Here is a 25,000-nt window from a genome sequence, read left to right as displayed (position 1 = left end):
GAGAGAGAGAGAGAGAGAGGTTGATTGATTGATTGATTTATATAACCTGCCGTTACAATAGTTATGGTCACTGACACACACACACACACAGAAAGATTCCTCAAAATAGTGGTATTTCATAGCATGCGTAAACTAGTGGCATGCCCAGTTTAACATTACCAGCACAAACCCTATTAATTAATACTATGATATTGATTGTTATGTTTAGGAAACGGGTCTTAGCTGTGGTTCCTCAAACTTGCCGAAGAAGAATTGCTTCCTTCCTTAAAAGTCTTTTTCCATTCGTCCCAGTTACTCTTCGCTTGCAGTGTCCTTAAACTCTCTTTCTCTTATTATTATTATTATTATTATTATTATTATTATTATTATTATTATTATTATTATTATTATTATTATTATTATTATTCGGAAGGTGAACCCTATTCATATGGAACAAGCCCACCACAGGGGCCATTGACTTGAAATTCAATCTTCCAAAGAATTTGGTGTTCTAACAGGATTTTTGAAAGCGAGTGTTGAAAATATGTAAGGACAATACACCCTCATACCTATGTTTCGTAACAATCGATTTCAAGATTATTATTATTATTATTATTATTATTATTATTATTATTATTATTATTCAGAAGGTTAACCCTGTTCATATGGAATAATCCCACAGGGGCCACTGACTTGAAATTCAAGAGGGAGCAAGGAGTGACCATCTCTATTAAGAGTCTTCTCACAGGCTGTAGAGAGGAAATTCATCATTGTTTTGTAAAGACCAGTCGTAATATTATTTATTTGTTTCTCTATTGCCATTAATAATTATTGCTAGTTAGGCCGGCTATGTTGTACGTGAGAGCGTTCTAATGTCAAAAAGGTAGACAGACAATAAATTTGTAGTTCGAGACCTTGTGAGTAACTAGCTGAGAGTAGATCATTGCAGTAGGAGCCTCGGTGTAACTGATTTTGTGATATGTGGTAAACAAGGCTTGATTCCTAAAGTCTTCATTGCCTTTTGGCGGGAAATTGAGCATATTTTTCAACTGACCAAATTACTCATTCGTGATTGGTGCTTGACGTAGCTACTGTAATTTGTCGAGTGTGTACAGCTTTAGATATAATCGTGGTGTATTTCAACATCTATATCTTTCGCGGTTCATAATAATGTTCTTTCAGGGAGGTTTTGATAAACGTTGTTACCCTAATAGCTAAGAGTTTGGAAGATGTTTGCTCTGAACTGAAGCATTTTTTTTATCCCGTAGTGTGGAAGCTGCTGAATAAGAAATACTCAAGAAATACTCCGCATTACTCTGCTCCGAAAGTAGCGCATACCCTGCACAGATATTCCTCCTGTTGAGGTACGATTCATCCCAGATTAGGGAACTAAACACCAAATTAGGTATGTATAGAAAGGTTACAGCAATCGGTAACTGACATAAACGAAAACTGGATTTGAGGAAGGGACTGCCTTGGGCAGACAAGTAAAAAATGCGCTGAAGTTTCTTCGGCGCAATGGAGTTTTCTGTACAGCCGCTACAGCGTATAATCAAGGCCACCAAAAATATATCTATCTTTCGTGTTCTCGGCATAATGCTGTATGAGCCGCGGTCCATGAGGCTTCAACCACGGCCCGGTGGTTTCATGACCTATATCGTTGGCAAAACCACGATTATGGCTAAATTTAACATTAAATAAAATAAAAACTACTGAAGCTAGAGGGCTGCAATTTGGTATGTTTGATGATTGGAAGGTGGATGATCAACATACCAACTTGCAGCCCTCTAGCCTCCGTAGTTTTTAAGATCTGAGTGCGGACAGAAAAAGTGCGGACAGGTGAAAGTGCGGACGGACAGACAAAGCCGGCACAATAGTTTTCTCTTCAGAAAACTAAAAATTCTTACAAAAATTGGAAGAGTTCAGAATGCGAATGAAGTACACAATCTTTTATATAATATACTGTAAATACAAAAAGGCACATCAGACGTACTAGCGTCTTTCTTCTATGTCACAAAAAGGCAATTTCATTTCTCCTGTCATTCGTGCACACGTACTAATTTTAATTTTCAGACCCAGAAAACTGTTTCATCAAAAATGCATAATGAAAGATATTGCTTTTGCCTTTCATGAAATTAAAACCAGAATCATTTAAAAGCAGCAGAAATACGTTGAAAAAGGCCTGGATTAAATCTATTCCATCGAGATGAAAGACATTCTTCGTTTTCAGTTTCCTCGTAGTTCTCGAGTTACCTAAAATATATTAGATTTGATGACAACGAAAAAAAAAAAAAACATTATTTTCGTGTAGGCTTTCCTTGTGTTTTTCGCTAATTACTTTTATGCCTAATGAAAAAAAAAAGCATAACATCTTAGAGAGAGAGAGAGAGAATCAGCCGAACCAGACATACAGACGACGATATTAAAAAAAAAATTTGAATTATAATTCATTACTCTCCTTGAACTTTGCTTTGGTACAGAATGACAAATTCAGTCATTTCATTAAAAGTTTTAACACTTATTCGCGATGACAAGTTTAAAGTGTTATCGAACAAGATCATTGTTCAATATTTGCGCCGATACAAAGAAAAGCTCTGTCGGATACGCTAAGATGTAATAGTTAGAGAGGATGGACAGAAAGATGGAAGGAAAAAAGCAGGAGTGGAGGTGACGTTAAAGGCTAAAAAGTAAGTACGGTGGGGACGTAGAGGAATGCAAACGCCATTTAGTAATGCTTACAGTGCATCCATAGCACTACCACGTTACGCAGTTTTAGCCATTTTTTAATATATATATATATATATATATATATATATATATATATATATATATATATATATATATATATATATATATATATATATATTTACATATTCAAAAATATATAATATAAAGAATAAAGTAAACATAGATAGACAGACAGGAGGGTTATATATTCCATTATGTACTTTTTTATATATTTAAATAAATACTTAGAAAACCAATAATAAGTATATAAAAAGAAAAACGTTAAGTTGTTGCGTCTTTGAATTTCTTATCGTATGTTTTGCTACATAAACATTCTCGTAAAAATAGGCACATTTGCCTGTCTCGAATATACTATACTAGTTAGACTCCGGTACTCACCTCCGCTACGGGCGAAGAGCAAAGCAAGCTACAAAGTCCAGGCCTGTAATTTGAATCTACAAAAAAGTGTGAATTACAGGATCTTGGGCTTTTGGGACTAGAGGAAATTTGTATATAATATGTTGTACGCTCACATGTCCAGGCGACTGCATTTTTGCTTTATGGCAGACGTACCTCAGTGAAATGTATATGTGTATGTGATATGAAACTGTCATTTTTAGCGGTGAAACATATTAATTCACAATTGTAACTTATATGTATATATATGTGTATATATATATATATATATATATATATATATATATATATATATATATATATATATATATATATATATAGTATATTCATTGTAATATAGAAATCACAAACGACAGAAAACCTTGATATTTGGGCAAGGATCCTAGTATGTTCAAGTTGGTCCCCACCAAGATATTTTAAATTCTACATATAAGTCAGTCCCCACAAGGATGTCTCAAACCTTTTATATATTATATATATATATATATATATATATATATATATATATATATATATATATATATATATATATATATATATATATATATATATATATATATGTATGTGTGTGTGTGTGTGTGTGTGTGTGTGTGTGTGTTAATCCCTGCCTAAATGTTTATTTCACCTGTTTTAACTTCCTCTGTAATGGTAGAGACTGGTGGATTTTAGTGCTCTAGGCCATGACTTTTGGGATGTCATGTCCAATCGGGAACTATCCTCCCCCCCCAAAAAAAAATATGAAGTCGACAGGATAGTTTAGGTGACCTTGGCCAAGTTCAGGATTGCTATTCAAATGTATCTGGCAGTCTTTTCACTATCTTCTTATCGCTCTAATTACGTACAGTAGGCCTATAATCACATTTCGTCATCCTTTGTATTATGCTGCCATACTGGAGGCTTCGCTTTGCCATGAACTCATAAAAACATGTAAATAAGAGTTTTTTTTTAGCAACGAACCATACTAATAAACGAAATAGCCTAGTTTAGCCCTCACCATTCTTATAGTGATTTGTATATTATAACTGAGATTTTTATATCATAATTTAGATTTTCTTTCAGACCGAAAGATCGTTCGTTTGCATAGATGCTTAAAAATTACCTTTCCTTTCTGGGTAACATTTTTACTTAGAAATTCACTTGTAGCAGGGCATGGGTTCCTCTCTGGAATGGGCGTTTTTTGTGCAGCGAGGAACTATTCTTTTGCCCTCCCACCTTAGGGACTTGTAGGGGTTTCCTAACAAAGCCAGTATGCAAAGCACTGAGTACAAATAAACTTCAGAGAAACCACACCACAATGCAGGGACACCTTCAAGAGTTGGGACCTGGTTCCGAAGATGAATAATTTAGACATCTGCCTATTCCTCAAAGAGGGAAGGCTCGCTGAAGACGTAATGGAGGCGAGGGAGAGAGAGAGAGAGAGAGAGAGAGAGAGAGAGAGAGAGAGAGAGAGAGAGAGAGAGAGAGAGAGAGAGAGATACTCTTCTCTCTCTCTCTCTCTCTCTCAAGAAGCATTATTTTTCGGGCTCCAATTTTTCTTCCTTTTTCAACTTCTATCATAAAAGTATTATTTCGACACTCCTAGAGCTGGTCGATGAGAAAGAGAGAGAGAGAGAGAGAGAGAGAGAGAGAGAGAGAGAGAGAGAGAGAGAGAGTAAGAGAGAGGGAGCTTTGTGATATACCAGGTAAGGTGGAGACTGGCGCTTTGTTGATATACTTTCAAGATAATACTCTCTCTCTCTCTCTCTCTCTCTCTCTCTCTCTCTCTCTTTATAGTTTTATCTCTTGAAATTCTTATACTTAGTGACAATAACCAAAGTTCTGGCTCCTTGCTTCAACCCACCATGATCTACTGACCAACAGATACCCAATCCACATGAAATCAACAGAGGCAAATTAGATTCTTCAGGAATTCAGCTCAGTCGTTTCATCTTCCTTTGGGATCGATCGGGGTCCATTACTGGGCATTGTCAAAGGACGCTTCTGCAAGTGTTTCAAAATCGGAGACATTTCCTCTTACGAATAATTTTTGGCCTTGTTTGTGTTTCAAATGTATTTTATCCTGGGTAATACTAAATAAAGGAAATATCGTTGATGTTAGTGAAATGCAATCTTGCTACTAACAGTTCACCCGCATACAAGTGGTCAGCGAGGGCATTTAAAAGCAGCAACGGTGGTCACCTCAAGCAGCCAGTGTCACTGGACAGTAAATCTCCTTTTGGGAAGTAGGGATAAGGAATACTAGCCCAAGGGATAGCCAAAGCGGATCAAATTTATCCAATCTCCCCACCGACAGCATCTTTTCTCCCAGGTCAAGTAAACTGTTTACATATAAAAAATATTTCATTTTAAAGAAACAACATTGGGGCCTTGTAATCAATTGTAAATTATTTTCCTCTCCTATATGATGAACAGTTTATTCAACCTGCAGAAGCACTGAAAAGATATATTCACGTAACCCACAAATAGCTGCTAAAATGGAATATGGATAATAATCAAATGGCTTGAAAAACCATTCATGCCGAACACCCACACAAATTTTAAAGAGTGTTAATGCATTAAACACATCATGGTATTATTATGGGAACTGTGATTATTATTTCACAAAGCACGCAATGAAAGAAAAATAATTAAGAACAACCAAAATTTACTCAACGCTGTTTCTTTAGAAAACGAAGCACAGGAAATGACAGATCTCTGGCAAAGCCATTAACAAGCGCTGTATTCTTTACCTGGCCACACCCTAGCGATCTTAGAATGTTTGAAAGACTATAGTGACGTAACAGGTAACCGTCAGTAGGAACTCCTTTGCTTCTCAGCCAGTTGTATAGGAAAGAAAAGCAGTCAGTCACCTTTGTTTGCTCAAGACGAGGCGTGCTTGTGTTCACAACCGAAATTTTGAGAAATACTTTTTTATTTGTTGTTATTCCCATCACCTATGGATGATCACGGATAGCAAAGGTATGCGTAGTTTATTCGTATTGATAGAGATTGTATTGAGTTTTTAAAAACTGAAAACGAAAGTTAATGTTTACATCTTTCAATGGTGGTAGCCTTTGCTGTCATCAAGTGGCTACAGGTGCTAATGGCATTCCCGTGTGATTGATATCCTGTAATTCTACAGAAGAGCTCCTCATGGAAATATCGTTTATAAATGAAATTTGTAGGCAGAACAATATAGGAAAGAGTGTGTATAATGCAGTACAGGTGAGATAAATTGAAAAATTTACCGATACGCTCAAGAATTTTACCGTCTTTTGTTTTTACATCCATCCCCGCGGAGCTTTATTGTAGAATTACAAAATTTTTTATATGGTTACTTGTGCCAGCGGTGACAGATATTTGTTAAAATCCAAGTTAAAACTCGATATGTTTTGACAATTTAAACCTCGAAAGTCGAGTCCGCTATCAAATTCACTAAGCTTAAGCGAAAAAGACTATAATTCTTGAAAGGTTGAAGCTATGCTGGTGCTACTTAAACTTTTATATATTTCCTTCGGCAATCAGGAGGTGAGTAAATATGACATTTTTAAAACGGGTTTAAACCGGTATGTATCCACCTTTGAGGCGTGTTTAGTGCAAGGCCGTTGGGGATTACCGTAAAAACATAAACAAAAGACTGTAAATATCATAAAGATAATGACCCCCGAGAAATATTAGCCCTAGACAACGACCCCCGAAAACTCTTGGGGGTCACTATGTAGGAAAGATCCTTTAATACTGCCCGAAGACAAAAAGCAGGAATTGCATGGTACCGAAACATTGGTAGGGAATTTAGAATAAAAAAGAACATTGCTCACTGAAGGTGTCTCAAGCGAGCAAAGCCGGTGTTAAGTGACAACGTATCTCCTTTATACTTCCATTTTTAAGCTCTTGTCGATACTTGATTTCATTATCGTCTGTGTTTTCAGTGTTAGTAACAGAAGCGTGCTTGTTTTAATTGTCTTGGGTAACCGAAGTATAGAGGTAATTTTATTTGAGCATAAGGGGTAATTCATTGTTTAATATGTAACATATTAAATTTTCGTTACGGTTACTTGTGCCAACGGTGACAGATATTTATTAAAATCTAAGTTAAAACTAGATATGTTTTTCAGTGCTAATGGCATTTTCGTGTGATAAATATTCTGTAATTCTGCAGAAATTTTTTTTTACTAAACGGATTATGTCAAGATTACAACCCACTCGCAGCAGGGTTCGCTATTATTTGCAAGATTATTGGTTCGTTATTCTTTGCATGGGAATAATCAGGTTTGCTGTTCTAGACATGAACACTTCGGTACCAGACATTTGACCCCAAAGGGGCTAGCACTAAACAAGGCGAAATACATTTGAAACCCCAGGGGCTAGTACCAAGCACAGCGAAACAGTGTAGATGAATCAAAGTTTCGCCGTGTTTAGTACTGGAGTTCGCCCTCATTCTTTGATTAAATCATTGGAATCTTGGCATGTTCGAAGGTCAGCGAAGGTAGAGATAAAAATTTTAATGGGATAACAAATTGCACCTGGAAGTAAGTAATTTTATAACAGGGATTTGCACCTGGATTTTTAACCATTGAAGTGTTTAGGTCTAGGCGAAGGTGTAAAACTTTGGTGTATATGTTCATTGTCGTGATTTTAGCAGGACATGAGTAACCTCGAGAGACGTAGGGAGGGTCAGAGGGAGGATAACAATTCATCAGGTGTTTAAAAGCTTAACGTACCAATACTGTACTTTGCTACTCAGGTGCAAGGAATTATGACAGGACATATCAGAGGGTAAATCCTAGACAGGAAAATTATGATGAGAAAATATCACTTGTTAAACTTGGACATTAGCGATGGGAAATTAAAACCTAGATATAACTAATGGGCATTTGAACCGAGACATTATTGATGTGCATTTAAACGTGGACAATTACTGATAGCCTATGCATTTAAAACTCGACATTAATGATGGGCTTTTAAACCTGGACATTACTGATGGGAATTCAAACCTGGACCTTAATGTTGGCTATTTGATGGGTATTTAGACCTGAATATTACTGATGGGCATTTATACCTGGACATTACTGATGGGAATTTAAACCTGGGCATTACTGATGGAAATTTGAACCTGGACATTACTGATAGGAATTTAAACCTGGTCATTACTGATGGGAATTTAAACCTGGTCATTACTGATGGGAATTTAAACCTGGACATTACCTACATGAATTTAAACCTGGACATTACTGATGGGAATTTAAACCTGGACATTACTGATAGGAATATAAACCTGGACTTTACGGATGGGAATTTAAACTTGGACATTACTGACAGGAATTTAAACCTGGGCATTACTGATAGGAATTTAAACCTAGAAATTACTGATGGGTGTTTAAATCTGGACATTACTGATGGGTGTTTAAACCTGGACATTACTAATGGGAATTTAAACCTGGACATTACCGATGGGCATTGAAACCATGACATTACTGACGTGCTTTTATTAAACCTGGACATGACTGGTGGGTATTTAAACCTGGACATGACTGGTGGGTATTTAAACCTGGACATGACTGGTGGGTATTTAAACCTGGACATGACTGGTGGGTATTTAAACCTGGGCATGACTGGTGGGTATTTAAACCTGGTCATGACTGGTGGAGATTTAAACCTGGACATAATTGATAGGCATTTAAACCAGGACATTACTGATGTGCATTTAAACCAGGACATTACTGATAGGCATTTAACCGGGCCATTACTGATGGGCATTTAAAACTGGACATTACTGATGGGTATTTAAAGCTGGACAATATTTATGGGCATTCCATTCTGGACATTTTTGAGGGGCATCTAAACCTGAGCATTACTAATGTGCATCTAAACATGGGCATTACTGCTGAGCATTTAAACCTGGTCATTGCCAATGTGCATTCAAACCTGAACATAACTGATGGGCATTTAAACTTGGTCATTACTGATGGGCATTTAAACGTGCACATTGCTAATAGGAATTTAAGCCTGCACATTACTGACGGGCATTTAAACCTTTTTTCACTGCTGATGGGCATTTAAACTCTTTTTCTGAGAAATTTAAAATACTTTTATGTAAATGTGTTTGAGTATGGAAGACCCAAGCAGTAATGTTTGCTTTAGTTCTGAAATACAGAGTTGAATAATGATTTGTTTCTTTTACCGCAATATAAAAAACTTCAATAGGTGACTTTCGTTGCATCATAGCTGTTAATATAACCTAAGGAATTCTACAACATGATTTTGTGCCATTGAAGACATATTTATCTATAATATGTACTGTATCTTTTTTCCTTTGGCAAATCAGGTTATTAATGTAAATTCATTTTATTTGTTTACAGAAAAGACTTCTTCGCTCCCCACAAGTCGTTTCAGTATATTCACAAAGACAATTCGATACAGTCCAAGTTTTTTGGGCAGATAGCCCATGTCTGAAACTCACTCTCTCTCTCTCTCTCTCTCTCTCTCTCTTCAGAACGCTAAATTCAGATACAGCTTTTAATAAATCAATAAACCCAATTCCTTAACACTGAACTAACATTCAACCCACCGTAAAGCAAAACTATTACTTGGTGTATATTGCAAATGTATTGTTTTAAGTAAAATTTTTAGAAGTTTGAGTAAGCGTGATATTATATATTGCTTTTTGTTGCATAAATTAAGATCGCTAAATTTAATAACCAAGGTCATTATAGTACTAGAAATATAAAATCAAGAAATCAACATGTCAGGTTAAGATATTTGTTGTATTATAGAATCACGAAATTAAAAGTCTAGCTAAAGAAAATAACAAATTGCCTTCAGCTGCTTATAGAATATGCAAGGTATGTGAACTCGCAAGTGTTTTGGGGGAAACCATATTATAGTGTTTAAATCATTTGCGTGTATACGACTTGGGCTGGATCTAATTGATTTTATGGGTGCATCGAAACGACTAAGTTTACTTGGACCCTGGACCGGACGCCTATTCTTCGACCGGACGCCTATTCTTCGACCGGACGCTTATTCTTCGACCGGACGCCTACAGCAAATTTGGAAGATGGACGTAGAGATGGAATGATATTCAACCTTCAAGATAGAGCAGGAGTCCACAAATGAAATCGGTAAGTTTTTGAATTATGAATAGTAAATACTTTTATGATTTTTTAAAATTATTAGATGCTAAGTTTAATCCCTTGCTGTGGTTTAGGTTAGATTTAATTAAATCTGTAATAATAATTAATTTCTCTTATCTTAGGTCTCTGGGCCTCGTGAACGACTGATCACGTAACATCTACGACAAAGAAGTCTCAAGTTTCGACTTTAAGTCAGTTTCATCGTGTGGCCAACTACTCCTGAATGGTAAGGAACATGCATCTCATTTTATTCCCATAATCAAAAATAAACAAGCATACGTTTTATTATATAAACAGTGTAATTATAGATATAGATACTAAAAACTAATACTTAGTTTTTTCACTTGCCTGGTTCTGAGTAAAATGAAAGACTGTCATGATAATGAACGCTTTGATCTGTTACAAGAATTCTCGAAGCTTTCTTGGATGAAATTGAAATAATTTGGTATTTTACGTCTCATGTGTTTTATATTCAAAAGATTTCCTAAAGGAAAACTGTTGCTCTCATGATTTATGAATCTCATTTCTCTCTTGAAAAAATTAATGCATTAAAACAGTTTTGTTGGGAACTTGAAAGGTCTATGGTACTGCCATGTACAATTCCAAAAGTTTTTAGTAAGCAGGTGACAGTCAGAATAACGAGATTTTTGCATAATATCTTCAGTATAGTAACTGTATTAAGAACAACTACTGATTAAGGCTCTTGATAAGTGTGACGTCATCTGAGACGTTTGACAACACTATATTCAAAAGGTCTCTTGAATAGAATGCTGTTTTTTTAAAGAAGTGGATGTTCATGGAATCTGTAGAATTGAATTAAGCCCTTACAAATGATATTCCAGGCCGCCTTATCTATCAAATTTTACAATATACTTTGCACTGGGATTTTTTCCCATTTCAGTCGTTGTCCCGTATATTTCATAGTAAACTGCATAGGACCAGGAGTTATGTAGAACTACAGTAGATCTTGATAAACTCGTGAAGAAAGGTTTAGGCTATACCATTTCGTCCCGGAGTAAATTTTGCTTTCTACATAGAGATTTATCTTTTGCAGGTTCATTACCGAAAGTAATTAGAGGGAAACAACAAGACCTCGCCAGTTCGCGTACTCTGAAGGTGTGCAAAGTAGGTGGAAGATCATTGACACCTCATGAAATTTTTAAAACAACTGAAGCACTACACCGTCAAAAGAAAAATTATGGGAATACAGTAACCAAAATCACTGCTGATGCGGGAAAAAGTATAAAAATATGTGACGACAAATATATTAAGATGAAAAAATAAAGGCACATGCAAGTTATTCATTTTAAGAAAGATGACAGATCAAATCTCCTTTGAAATCACGTATAAATGAGGTGCCAGGCTGAAAGTGCCAAGTACAAACTTCCCACCTAGTACCGTTCAGCTTCCGCCAAGGCTTGGTTGGCTGGCAACTGTATGGCCCACTTTGAGAGCCGGTTTCCTGTTTTATTCTACTAAGTAGAGAGATAATCAGGTTAGTGGCATTTCACTTTCGACCGCATGACAAGTCATGCTGCCCCCCATTTAGGCTATAACCTACCTCTGATGTCTCTACAATATAAGACTGGAGTCAAGCCTAACTTGGTTTCCTTTCTCTGCTGTTGTGTGGGGGCCCATTCCCATGCCTTTGGATTTACTAGACAGTAGGTAGAGACATTGAGAATCAATTTATGTCATAAATACATGTCAATAATTGGATGACATGTGATTTGGCTACCGTACAGAAGGTGAGCATCCTCCTCAAATCGTGTACTCATCAAGGTTGTAGGGACAGCCCCGGAGTTCTTCACATCACCAAAATGGGTGCATGGCTTTTCTGTGCTGAGAATACACCCAACATATTGGATAAGCCACAGTCGAGCCTCATTTCTAGGAAGCCACCCAATGCCAAAGACCTTCAATGATTCTTTGACCTCACCTTCCCACCAACCTTTCCCCCTGGTCATCGAGTAAGGCAAAACCCGCAGAGTAGATGGGTAATGGCATGATGGGTATTACCCCTCCCCTACTATAAGGCAATTTTCATCATCACTGGGTGGTGAAGGCAAGCTAGTCGTTGGAGGGCACCCAACAGAGACCCACAGCTTCATTATTTTACAATAGTCCCAATGGATAGCCACTCTTCTCTTCCAGAAGGCGTTTGGACCTCAAATGCAAAAAGACGAGTGCTCAAGGATCCTAAACCACTAGCCATTGGGGATGAGCAAGCAGGTGTAACACCTTAACTATGAACCTCACAGAGCACGAACAGCTCCCTAAGCAATACCATACTGCTTCCTGGGGCATTACTTTTAAGGGCTTGTCACCCCTCCCCAGCTAAGTATGACAACAGCAACTAGTATGGGTCCCACAGCCTGTGGGTCGAACCTCTGTGCCGGATAACGCCAAAGTAAGAATTGATGCATTCCCGTGTAATGTAACAGTTGACCCTGGTAGCATCAGGCAATTAGTGGAGCTGGCAAGCCATTATTCTGCAGGTAAGCTGATAGTTAGCGAAATAACTAATAGACCTGAACTCTAGTTACTCCTGCCATTTACCCACATTATCTACAGTATGACTGGAGGTTTGGTAAGCTGCTATATCCATGACTTAAGGTGTGCTAAGCTACAGATGCCATAATAAAATCGTCTTGACAAGAAAAATATTAGAAAGATCATAGGTTGAGAGTAAGTGCACTGACCGCTTGTCACAGGGAAAAAAAATTAAGAAAACAGCTTTAAATGCAGGATGCAATTTTTCGACACTCAACCACTGAGAACTAGGCTATCAAGACTTGGACCTGGATTATACTAACAGCGGAAAACTGTTTAAATAACAACATAAAAAGTGGAAAATTAACGAAATGTTACCAGCTACCATGAATTTAATCATGTGCTAAGGACAAAAATGAACAGGATGTGTTGGAGTATTGAAGCTCCCGAAGCAACAAGAAAATATGAAGTAAGAAAATTAAATGTCTGTGAAACCACCTTTTAACTGCCTTCAAGTTTGTCTATACATAAGATGTTAAAAGATTTCCAAGCTCAGTGCTCCAGACTGTCCGTTAGTTGCCCCATGAACTGAGGAGATTGAAAATAATGAGATATCAAGTTTATCACACAAGAGTAGTAGTTCATCAAGAAAGCTGTCAATGGAAGTTGACAAGAGGACCCGCCTTGTGAACCAAGTGAAAGCTGAAAGGAGTCTCCCTGAAAACAAACATGTGACAAGAGAACCCTAATTTCTGGGTTATGCCATCAAAAACCTGCAATATCACAGGTGAGTCTTGTAGTGTTTAATGTGCAATTCTGTCATATATTTTTAAGAGACCATTCAGATAAGGTTTACCACACAAGATATTCATTGTTCTACAAATATGAATACAACAGTAAAGAATCCGGGACTTATATTAAACCGTAATTGGTAGTACTAGCAGAATCAAGAATGCAAAGGTGATATTTACAATACTGCACAAAAATTCATTTTCATTAAATTTCTGACAAAGGCTCGGATGGAAGTAGACTTTAAAGGAGATTTGATTCTGGTTGTGGACTGTTCAGAGAGTGAAATAAACAATACAGTTGCTGAAGTGGGTAGTTATTTAATTTATGAAATGTATCGGTATGCCCATGCTCTTGACATCAGAAAACTCGGACATAAAGATTCATTAGAAGTTCAAGTTTCTAAATGGCACAGTAAGTAGGACCGATTAGCTTTATGTTGTAAACTACGAACTCTTACATTGAGTTGTTTTGTACAACTTCAAAATCCTATTTAGTTGAGCTATACACCTTTAAAATATAATATATATATAAATAGATTAACAGAGGTGATTTAAAGAAGAGTTAAGAAGGCAATGAGAATGTCACTTAAAAGCTGACTTTCAACTCGGATTCATGAAGTGGGAAGATTTTGCTCAGGGACTTGATAAAATGTAAAATACAAGATTTTCTGCACCTTTAGAGGCCAGTGGCTTGAAGTGACATCATAAGAACCTAACTTTTTCCCTTTTAGGCTGAGCAATAGCAGAACGACAGTCAGTATGAGAATCTTTAATGTAAGGGGACCTGCACGTCCTATAGTTAGTGGCCTCAGGCCTGTTTGTCATCTAAATCCACACTAAAAGAGGTAAGGCCTTGGTAAAACTAGAACTTGGAGAATTTTTAAGACCTGTTAGAGAGGTGTGAGACATTGTTGCTACTAATAAATGTCACCGGATTATGATAATACACACACACATAATAATAATAATAACACATAATAATAATAACACACACATAATAATAATAATAATAATTGCATGAGTCTTCAAATGGTGAAACAAATCAACAATTATGTAAATGTTCACATATTTAAAGATAGATCTGTACAGATTAGCTTTCGGGAGTCTGTTCGATTCCCCTTTTCAATCTGATGCCGTGAAGTAAATCACTAACCAGACTGAAAAGGGGAATCGAACAGTTTCCCGAAAGCTATCTGTACAGATCTATCTTTAAACATATGTACATTTACGTAACTGTGGATTTGTTTCTCCAATAATAATAATAATAATAATAATAATAATAATAATAATAATAATAATAATAATAATAATAATAATAATAATAATAATCCATTCAGGTGCAATTATGCCTAATTATCATTTTGACGAGTGAAACCAACGATTGAAAGATCATGCCAGTTTTTTCAGTAAAATTTGCATTGCTTTCAAAAGATTTTGTTATGTCAATACTTACTGCAGTTGTTACTAAAAGTTCAGTGGTATCTCCCTGATTAAACACTGTCCCATCTGACACGCCCCTCCCCCCAGTAATAGAGGCCCAGGTTTAGGATGCATGGGGCCTGCCTATAGCTAATTATGCCAAAGATGTTTTGAAATTTACGTAGTGTAATTAACGTGTTTCTCACTTTTTACAGAAGTTCTACATTTGACAAGTGGGATATTACACATACGAAGAAATATTACAAGATTCTACCACAAGAAGCACTCTTCAATAACACTTTTTTTTTTATTAAGCTTGTGTAACTAGTCAGTGTAATCATTATTATAATGGTAGTGAATTATCAGTTAAATATCAGCCCTTAGATAGTTAATTATGGTTCAGGATAGAGTTTCTACTTTAATTTCTCATCAGCTTAGAGGCAACCATTAAGTAGTTTGCTATGTTTCAAGATAGATAATTTTAATTAAATTTCTTATGAGTTAATGTGTTATGAGGAAGTCCAGGACACTTATTGTCTAAGTATCTTGTCCGTTTGATATCAGCCATCATGTGAATTACAACATATTAGGCTACATAGGTTATCAAAACGTTCTGTTAGTTTATATCACCCGTTATGTGCCTCAGAATGTTTCAGGATACATAGGCTCTACCAGTCCTGTCATATCAGACATTAGGGGATACACTTTGTATCAGGATACTGTACTTTTTTTACTTTTTTTTCTTTTTGCTTAAAATTCTTAGGAGATTAATATCAGCTGGTAGGCAGTCTAGGATGAATATCGACAGTAAACTTCTGATACCAGGGAATCCAGTATGCTCTAACACAACAGAAATACCATAATATCAGGTATTGGGCAGTCTCACATCCCAAGCTATATTTTTCCTAAATTTTTAGTTGGTAAGATTAGTAGTAGGTAACTCTGTTTAGAAAAATTTTATTGATTAAAGTACTAGATATTAGCAAATACATTAGTTACGTAGAATGAAATAACTTTTATAGAAATTTCTTTGCGTTTAAAGGGTTGGTTTAAGGAAGTAGAACCTGTAAGGCTTTACCCACGTAGAACAGGGAATGTTTTTGGCCAAATTCATTTAACTGACAGCTTTCCTGTTGATAGGTCTTGGAGATACTGGTGAACTAGATTGTTATGGCAGGGATGTGGTCAAATCTTCTTTCAGAACCCTCAAACCTTATCATTAGTATGTTGCAATGATTTATAATAACTTCTAGATCTTGGATTATTGTAATAATTTACTAGCAATGGTACTAAAGCTTAAACACTTACGATACAAAAAGGCTTGGTTTAATGCAGGAGGGATATCACCAGACCAAATTATTGACATGTGTACAATACAGGATAGGAAATATTTCAGAATATAGTTTATCAAATTTTGTCTCAATTTCGCAAACGTGAAATCATCGCAATTTTTAAGTGAATAAATAATAGGCTATTGAATTTGTTGTACAAAGGCTGCCATGAAAATGATGCATCTTGATAAACAAACTGATGAAAAGTTAAGTGTAACTAACTTGTGAGAATCTTATCAAGAGCTCTGTTATCTTGGCATCTCTGCATATATCAAGACACTATTGGCATGTGAAGGTTCCAAATTGGGAGTATTATTTCAAGGGGAATTCGGATATTGTTGATACTATTATTTTACATATGTGAATTGGTAAGTTAACTCAAATTGAAGGTGTTACTTTAAGTAGCTTCCTGTTGTTGACTCAGGTTTTAGGTACATAAACTCAAATTTTTCAAGGGTTTGAAGTATATGGAATTATAATTAAACTCAAACTGCTGCTTAAAGGGGATTTTGGTATTGGTATATGGACCACCAAGAAAACTCCAATTCAAAATATAAGTTTGAGGGAAGTTTGGTATCATTTACTAGGGTATTTTAGGTAGAATCAATAAGTAAACGCTCTTAACAGAATGCCCATAAATATTAATGTTGGATTGACAGGTGCACTTTTTTGAAGGGTAGGAAACATCGCAAGAACTAACCAGTATTTTCTTCTTCAAAGCATTAAATATTTTCCAGGTCATAGTTGTGAAAATGAAATTCATTTCCATAACTATTAGAGTAGTTACTGTTTAATTATCTATCTTCATTAAGCTATTTCACGAGGCAGCAAAGTCATAACTATCTCTTTCCTTGTAAGGATTTAGCCAAAGAAATTGGACGACGAAATGTGACAAGAACTAATGGAATTGATGGAAAGCAAAAGTGAAGATATTTAGTAATTATTTGATTGTGTGAGCATAAAATGGCCATGTATAGTAAAGGTGATTTCATATAAGTAGTCATGAAAAGTTCAGGTAATTACAGGTAAATTTCAGGAGACCAATCAAATTTTGAATAGTGAAAAAAGGGTTAATTTAAATTGAAGGGTTTTGTGTCTGCTTAGGAATAAAATTATTTCATTTTTTTTGTGATATGTTTTAAGGAAATTTTCTAGATGCTTTTGGTTTTCAAAACGTAAATGACTTGAGAAATTCGTAAATTTGGATCTCTTGATGCTGTAGTGTCTTGACATATGAAGGATTTTATTCATTTTAATTTTTCGTTTAGGTTAAGATATAAATCATAATTTTGTTTAAGTTTTAACTGCTTTGTTTCATACAATTCCCACTGAAGCTCAGGAATTCAGTCAAATTTTATTTAGCTATTAAACTTTAAGTAACTTGATTTGGATGATAGGAAAAATTTGTAATACCAAATTGTACAATGATTTTGTTGTTCAAGAACTTCTGTACTTCTGCTTTGCTTAGTTCTCATTGGGTCACTTAGTGATCATTTTGCTAAGAAGTCTGTAAACCATTTTGCATAGATCTGGAAATGTAATAATTCTTTGCAGTGTTGTTTTTATATAATGGGGATGAGATATTTCTAACTAATACATATGTAATTTACAAATGCTTTATACCTCTGCATTAGGTTTCTCTCTCTCTTTATACCCTCTCTCTCTCTCTCTTCTCTCTTTCTCTCTTTATACCCGTGCATTAGGTTTCTCTCTCTCTCTCTCTCTCTCTCTCTACCTCTCTCTCTCTCTCTCTTATACCCCGTGCATTTTCTCTCTCTCTTATACCCTTTATAAAGCATTAGTTTTAATCTCTCTCTCTCTCTCTCTCTCTCTCTCTCTCTCTCTCTCTCTCTCAGTCCCACACACTACTATGCCTTTATTAAATTTCTTTTTTTGCTGAAGTGACCCTTTACACACCTTGAAGCTTCTTTTATTGCATTATAAATGCAGTCCTTTGTACTTTGCTGAAGTCTCTACGTGCTTCTCTGAAGCATCATTTCACAACATACATAACTGAAGCCTTTGCATACACTGTAGTACATGTTTCACAACCCACTAGTGCTGTATGTGTCTTGCATGAGTGTACTCACAGTGTGCATTAAAAAGAAGCTTTTACTGTTTCGTGCCCACAAATGACTAAGTACAGTACCTCACTCTTAATGATTTCACTCTTAATTTGAAATCTCAAGAACCTCACTCTTGACATTCTTATCTGTTCAGTTGGTCCACGATCATAGGCAGTTTAGTCTTGTGTTGTCAGGATGTAGAACTGTGGCAAAACTTTGGTTGTCAAGTTATTTTATTTATCAAATTCTGAAATATGTCGTTATTTGCGAGCCCCATGTCATCTCAGTCTGTAAAAAGGGGAGGCTTTATGCTTCACGTGGTAAGGACAAGTGAGAAACAGAGCAGTGTCATTAAATATTAATCTGTAAATTTAATTTCAAAGAAGAAGTACAGAAGTCCTTATATATGAATACTCTGTTTAAATAGAAAACTGTAAAAATTGTAGATAGGAACTGGAAAGAATCAAAATAAAGGACTCCTTGGAGTCAGCATTGCAGTGCCCCGAGGAGGGAGTGGTCCTCAGCAGGGGGTAACCAATCTGTTATACCAGTTTCGAAGCCGGTCAAAGAGCCGTTTTCTAAGCTGACAGCTGATTGACCGAGATGGGAAAATCTTAGATTTATACTTCTCTTATGCTTTCCCAGACGTATTCCATTGTCTCTTACTGCTGGGGAATGACAGACTCTTTCAAATGTATAAGAATGCCAGATGTACAAGGAATCGAAAGGGGTATAAGGCGGGGAGGTAATGTTACCCCGGAGACTAGCCTTGGCTTGAGTTCATTCCTCATGACTGTTTATTTGTACTTTAAGAAATGTTTGCTTGATATGTATTTTCTTATGATGTGGCATAATGAGCCTGTAGCTTTTTACTGCCAGAATTTTGTACCTAACAGATGTATAATGACAAAAAACACATTTAATTTTCTCTATGAATAACATGTCAGAAAATCTACTATCTTCATATGTTTCGACGTCCTGTTTACGGTTTTCCTTGACATTTCACTTAAAACTTTCTCTCACGCTTTGTTAAAGGAAATGAGTTTTGTATTTAATCTCACAGAAAACAGAGAAACATTAAGCCAAAGACAAGTGATTTTTGATGTATGTATTTTCGAGTGTGTCAGACACTGTAATTGGCTTTGTAGTACACTGGATTCATTTTTTAGGGTCTGTGGATCAATTTACTTCTAAATATTTGTGGATAGGGTTATTTTCTCTTGTTTTCAGGGATATTTTTATATGTGACTGACTTATTTTCATTATGGATAATGACCTGAATTACTTTGCATAGTTGGAAGCAAAATACTCTATGTGAATGACTTTAAATTTGTTTATTATTTACAAAGAAAAATTCTCACTGAGGGAAATTTTTTATTCTGAGTTGTCACATTTTACTCACTGTATATGTTGATGATTAAATTTCGTTGTTTAAAATAATATTTCTTGGCCAGGTAAGTGTTAATTTGATGATGTAATATGAAAAATTTTAACTTGTAAAGCATCATTTACCAAGATTATATTTGTTGGATTTGATTGACTATATCAAATTCCGTTTTTTGCAAAGTAGTTTACATGCCAGTATTTCAAAAGATTATTCTCGAGTATTCAGTATCGTTAAAATATCCTGCCAGATATCTTTTGTCTAACGTAAGTCTTATCGGAACTTTTAGGAATGTAAAAGTTGTCTTAATGGATTTAAAGTAACTCTATCAGACCATTTAAAGAAAGAAAGGTTATCCTTTTGGTCAAGTATAGGACAAAACTTTTAATTATGTTTCGGACACATGCCGTCGTTCCAAAAGGGGGTACCAGCTTGTGGCTTAAACACCTTCTCGTCTTAAAACTTTCATTTCATTCGTGTACTTGAAATAAAGAAGGGATAAATACCACAATTTGGCCATTTTTAGAGGTCTGTGTGAGAAACTTACAAGTTTATTACATCGTCAGTAATCAGACAAAACAATACTGGAGGGATTTTGACCTAAGTCATTGACTTAAGATTGACAGATACTGAGCTATTTGATAAGTGTCATGTGTAATAACGTAAAAATACGGTGTAAAGGCAATCTCCACAATGTGTAGCTTGTGATTTAAAGGCAGCCCACGAGGAAACGTTTCTTCTGTCGGTATTGCTATGTGAAATGGTACACATGTAGCTTGTGATGGTCTAGTTTTGGGCTAAGAAAAAAATTTTTTTGTGACAGTGTAGTATGGAAATTGGGCAGTGAATTAGTTCGCAATAATGGCCTATGGAATTCATAAAGTGTTTGTTTGTGATATAGGATTCTGATGTCACTTGATGACAAAGGATTTGATATCCGGATGGTAGGTAGTGATAAAAGGTATTTTGTTATTCAGAAATACCTCAGTGATAGTGGAGCTCAGCACTCATAAATTAGATGATGTCAGGGGAATTTGATGTACAGATATTAAATTATGACCACTGAGTTTGGCATTCGCTGTGTGAGTTTGTAACAGCAGAGTTTGATGCTGTGCGCTTGTTGGTGATATCGAGTTAGAACTCCAGTTTGTGTGTTTGAAAATTTCTGTAAAGAAATTTGATCTTCAGGCCTTGCAAATTATCATTTGGGATAGTCTTGTTAGTGTATCATGATGAGAGGTCAGGGTTCTTCGTCACTGATATTATTTGATTCATGTGAAAAACCTTCCAGTGCAGGACTTGCCAGTTAAGTCTGAATGAAATCTAGGATTTCATTCTTGCAAGAGAAACTCAATCAGTTTATTTGAGTTTTCGACTTATAAAGTCTGTTAGTACTCTGTAGTCTTACATTTCAGGAAATCCGTTACCTTTGTATTCATCAAGGTTTCATGTATTTTATTTTGATATTTTCAAGAAATCTTGGTTCTTGCAACAGAAACTCAAAATCAGTTTGAGTTTTCAACTTATAATGTCTGTCAGTACTCTTACATTTCAGGAAATCCGTTACCTTTGTATTCACCAAAGTTTCATGAAGTTTATTTTCATTTCGTTTAGGATATTCTTGTTGAGACACTCTTACATAGAGGAATTTTGTCAGTGCGTAACATTTTTGGAAAGTCTGTTAAATTGTGGTACTTAAACATCTCCAAATCTGTTTTTTTCATAATATTTTTTGCCTTCAGAAAGCCTGACTTTTATGTTTTTATGTTTTGGTATTCAAGAAGTGTACTTTTTGTAATCTTTATAGTTTTGTAAAGTATACTAGTCTCCCATATTATTCCTAAAACAAGTCTGTTAGAAAGTAGCATACTTTCATTTACGACGATTGTGGCCTTCAACACTTCGGAAGTCTGTTAACTTGTGATGGTTTTGCTTACAGAATGTCTGGTAACTTGGATACATTGAAATCCCAAATATTGTAGTTTGTATTTTTTTTAAGGTCTTATAGTTTGGGTTTTATGCTAGAAAATGATGGTTTGGTTTTATTTGGCCTTGTTAGTCATGTTTGTGTTTTTTAAAGTCGATTTTTGTTATTTTTTGGGGTTGTAAGTCTGTTAAATTGTTTTGGTTTTGGCTTGTAAATCCGTTAGTTTGTGAAGTCGTCGGCTAGTGTCTCTGTTAATAATCTTTTTTGGCTATGATTTTGCCTAGGAAGTCTGTAAGTTTGCCATATTATTCTGCTGGAGAGTCTGTTGATTATGAAGTTTTTAATTAGAGTGTCTAGAGCGTTTATCCAAGAGTTATTCTTAGTGTGGCTTAATGCTGGTGAGTATTATACTCAGAAACTCATAATTAGGTGATATTTCAGTTTGTTATAGTGTTTTTTTTTTTGCCTTAGGAATTCTGTTTTTGTCAGAGAGCGAGACTGGTCAGAATCAACTAACTAGGTGATAAGTGAGTTTGTAATAGTGCTTTTTTTGCTTAGGAATTCTGTTTTTGTCAGAGTTTCTACCCAGAGGGCGAGACTGGTCAGAAACTCACTAACTAGGTGATAAGTAAGTTTGTTAGTGTTTTTTTGGGGGGACTTTGGAATTCTGTTTTTGTCCGAGTTTCTACCCAGAGAGCGAGACTGGTCAGAAACTCACTACCTAGGTGATAAATCAGTTTGTTATAGTGTTTTTTTTTTTGGGGGGGTGTGGCTTAGGAACTCTGTTTTTGTCAAAGTTACTACCTAGAGAGCGAGACTGGTCAGAAACTCACTAACTAGGTGATAAGTCAGTTTGTTATAGTTTTTATTTTTTGGCTTAGGAATTCTGTTTTTGTCAGAGTTTCTATCCAGAGAGCGAGACTGGTCAGAAACTCATTAACTAGGTGATAAATCAGTTTGTTATAATGTTTTTTTTGGGGGGGGGTCTTAGGAAATCTGTTTTTGTCAGAGTTTCTACCCAGAGAGCGAGACTGGTCGGAAACTCAGTAACTAGGTGATAAATCAATTTGTTGTAGCATGGTTTTTTTGGGGGGGGGAGGAAGGCTTAGGAATTCTTAGACTTCCTTCCCAGAGAGTGAGACTGGGCATGGACTTGTTGCACAGAAAGTCTGCTAGTTTGTAAGGTCTTGGGCTTGGTAATCAGAAAGTGTAAAATAGTTTTGCCTAAGGTGTTTTTGTCAATCCGGAAATTTTTGGCCTAGAAAGGAAAGGATGCTTGTTGGGAGAGTGTTTTTTTCTGCCTCGTTTTGTTAAAGCCCTTTTATTCAGGAGAGTTTCTTGCCTAGGAGTGAGGGTGAATTTGGCTATGAAGTTTGTTGGTTTAAAAGTTTTCATCCTAGAAAGTGTTTTTACATTTTTATCTTTAGTAAGTCTGAGTTTCTGGCTAAGGAAGCTTTTGCTTCTGGGCTACGAAGTTTGTTGTTCAGAAGCTACTTTTTTTTTTTATGCCAAGAAAGGGAGGTTTACAGTAATTGCATACAAGTTTTATTAGTTTGGGAAAGTTGTCTTTTACCAGAAAGTGGAGTCTATTTGCTCATAAAGTTTGTTAATTTGGTGGGTATTTTTTCCAAAAGGTATGCATATTTGCCGTTTTAGCCGAAAAAGGTTGTCGCCAGGAAAGCCATTCATTCGCTTAGTTTTTTTGCCTGGTGTTTTTGTGAGTCATTTCGACTGAGAATTTTGTCGTACAGTGTGTGTTAACTGTTGGGAGGTTTTTGCTCAAAAAGTGACATTTTAGCAGAGCTTTGTTGCCTAGAATGCGTGTCAGCTGAATGTATATCTCTCGAGGTTTTTGACATGAAACTGACGGTTCAGAAGTGTCTTTTTATGTGACAGAACTGGCGAGGATGAAGGTTTGGTAATGTCTTAGAACTTTGTATATAGGGTGACTGCATCATCAAGAACTGATGAAATCATTCAGTTAGTAAATAATTAAACAGGAATAATTATTGGTGTTTCTTTCCTGAATAACAGACAAAAATCGGCAAAATTCATTTAACATTTTTAATAACAGTAATAGGCTTTAGCACTCTTTATAAGAAATATAAAAACTGGGTAAAACTACATCACTTGTATGATAAAAGTATGAGATTGCAACTAGTGATCAATACAAAGCAGCACTTTTTAGTGTCGTGAGGCCATGCTCCAGTGAGCAAGTAAAACAGGCCTGTTGCGTAGAGTCATATGGAATTGTAATTCTCATACACGTGTCGACCTATTCAATATTAAACGGCAATTTTTAGTCATGTGACCTTCCTCTGATGAGCAAAATAAACTAGAATTATTACTGTCTTGTATTTGGGGAGCAACAAGAAACAATTCTTAATCTTGCAGCCCTGTTCTGGTGATCAGCACAAAACAGCACTTTTCATAGTCTTGCAAAAAGAAAGAGAGAGAGAGAGAAAAAACCGGAAGCTGAAAGATTTGAGAAGACATCCTAACTTCAAAACACCCGAAGGAAAGTTCCAGTCAAATGCTGGACATTCCTCCCTGATTACCTGGCAATGGGATGAATTTTTGTAAGATGCATCACGCAGAACCCAAACTCTGGTCCAGTGGTCCATGTACGGTGGAAGGCTGACGTTAGTCCGACCCTGGCTGTCCCGCCTGGGGAAAGAAGGCAGGAGGATAGTAGCTTGCACGTCTCTGGGACCATTTACCCGACCAATCACACATTGAATGGTGTCCGGTCCTCTAAGACGAAGTGGCGGGGGTGCCTCAAGGCACGCTTGTTCCACCGAAGGCATTTGGGTCACTTGTCTGCTTTTGGGGGGACTGTATGTGTCTTGGTATAATTAATTGCTTTCGTTGTAACAAGAACTGGAGGATGACTTGTAATCTAATAAAATAAAGTTCATCGCCTTTTGTTTGGTTTACTTGTGAAATTCCTGTCATTTTGTTGTTGAGAAAGACATCTGAGAATATAGATAAATAATACATACTTTACAAATCAGTCTTGTTGGCAAACATATGTAAACTGCTCTTTACGAAAATCGCACCAAATTAATCATAAAAATTTATAAGTTTTTCATTAAATTCAAGCTAAATATGTTGGTGCATGCATTATTAAGAGTAAACTTAAAAATTGCAATTAAATCAATCTAAAATCCAGCTAAAATTTTACTATATGCGCAAAAAAAAATGTGATTTTAAAGGCAAATTTAAACGAATAGGCAAAATTCTCTTAAAATACGGGAAATAATCAGTTAAGTGCCTACGTACATTAAAGTAGCATTGCTTATTTTACCATTTCTATCCAACTGATATCTTACAATAATTTCTCCGATAAAAAAG

At 35.8% G+C, this 25,000-nt stretch overlaps 1 long non-coding RNA gene across 1 annotated transcript; it reads left to right on the top strand.

Moving 5' to 3' along the window:
• Positions 1-5,922: 5,922 nt before the first annotated feature.
• LOC136832214 (uncharacterized) lies at positions 5,923-17,890 on the top strand. Its single transcript, XR_010851124.1, has 6 exons — positions 5,923-6,081; positions 9,462-10,223; positions 10,358-10,461; positions 11,290-13,515; positions 14,251-14,364; positions 15,154-17,890. It is a non-coding gene; the product is annotated as an uncharacterized lncRNA (long non-coding RNA).
• The last annotated feature ends 7,110 nt before the right edge of the window (positions 17,891-25,000 follow it).

Source organism: Macrobrachium rosenbergii, chromosome 49 (genome assembly GCF_040412425.1).
Source record: "Macrobrachium rosenbergii isolate ZJJX-2024 chromosome 49, ASM4041242v1, whole genome shotgun sequence".
Lineage (NCBI taxonomy): Eukaryota > Metazoa > Arthropoda > Malacostraca > Decapoda > Palaemonidae > Macrobrachium > Macrobrachium rosenbergii.
The sequence above is the reverse complement of the archived record's forward strand: the minus strand, read 5'-3'. Positions and strand labels throughout refer to the sequence as shown.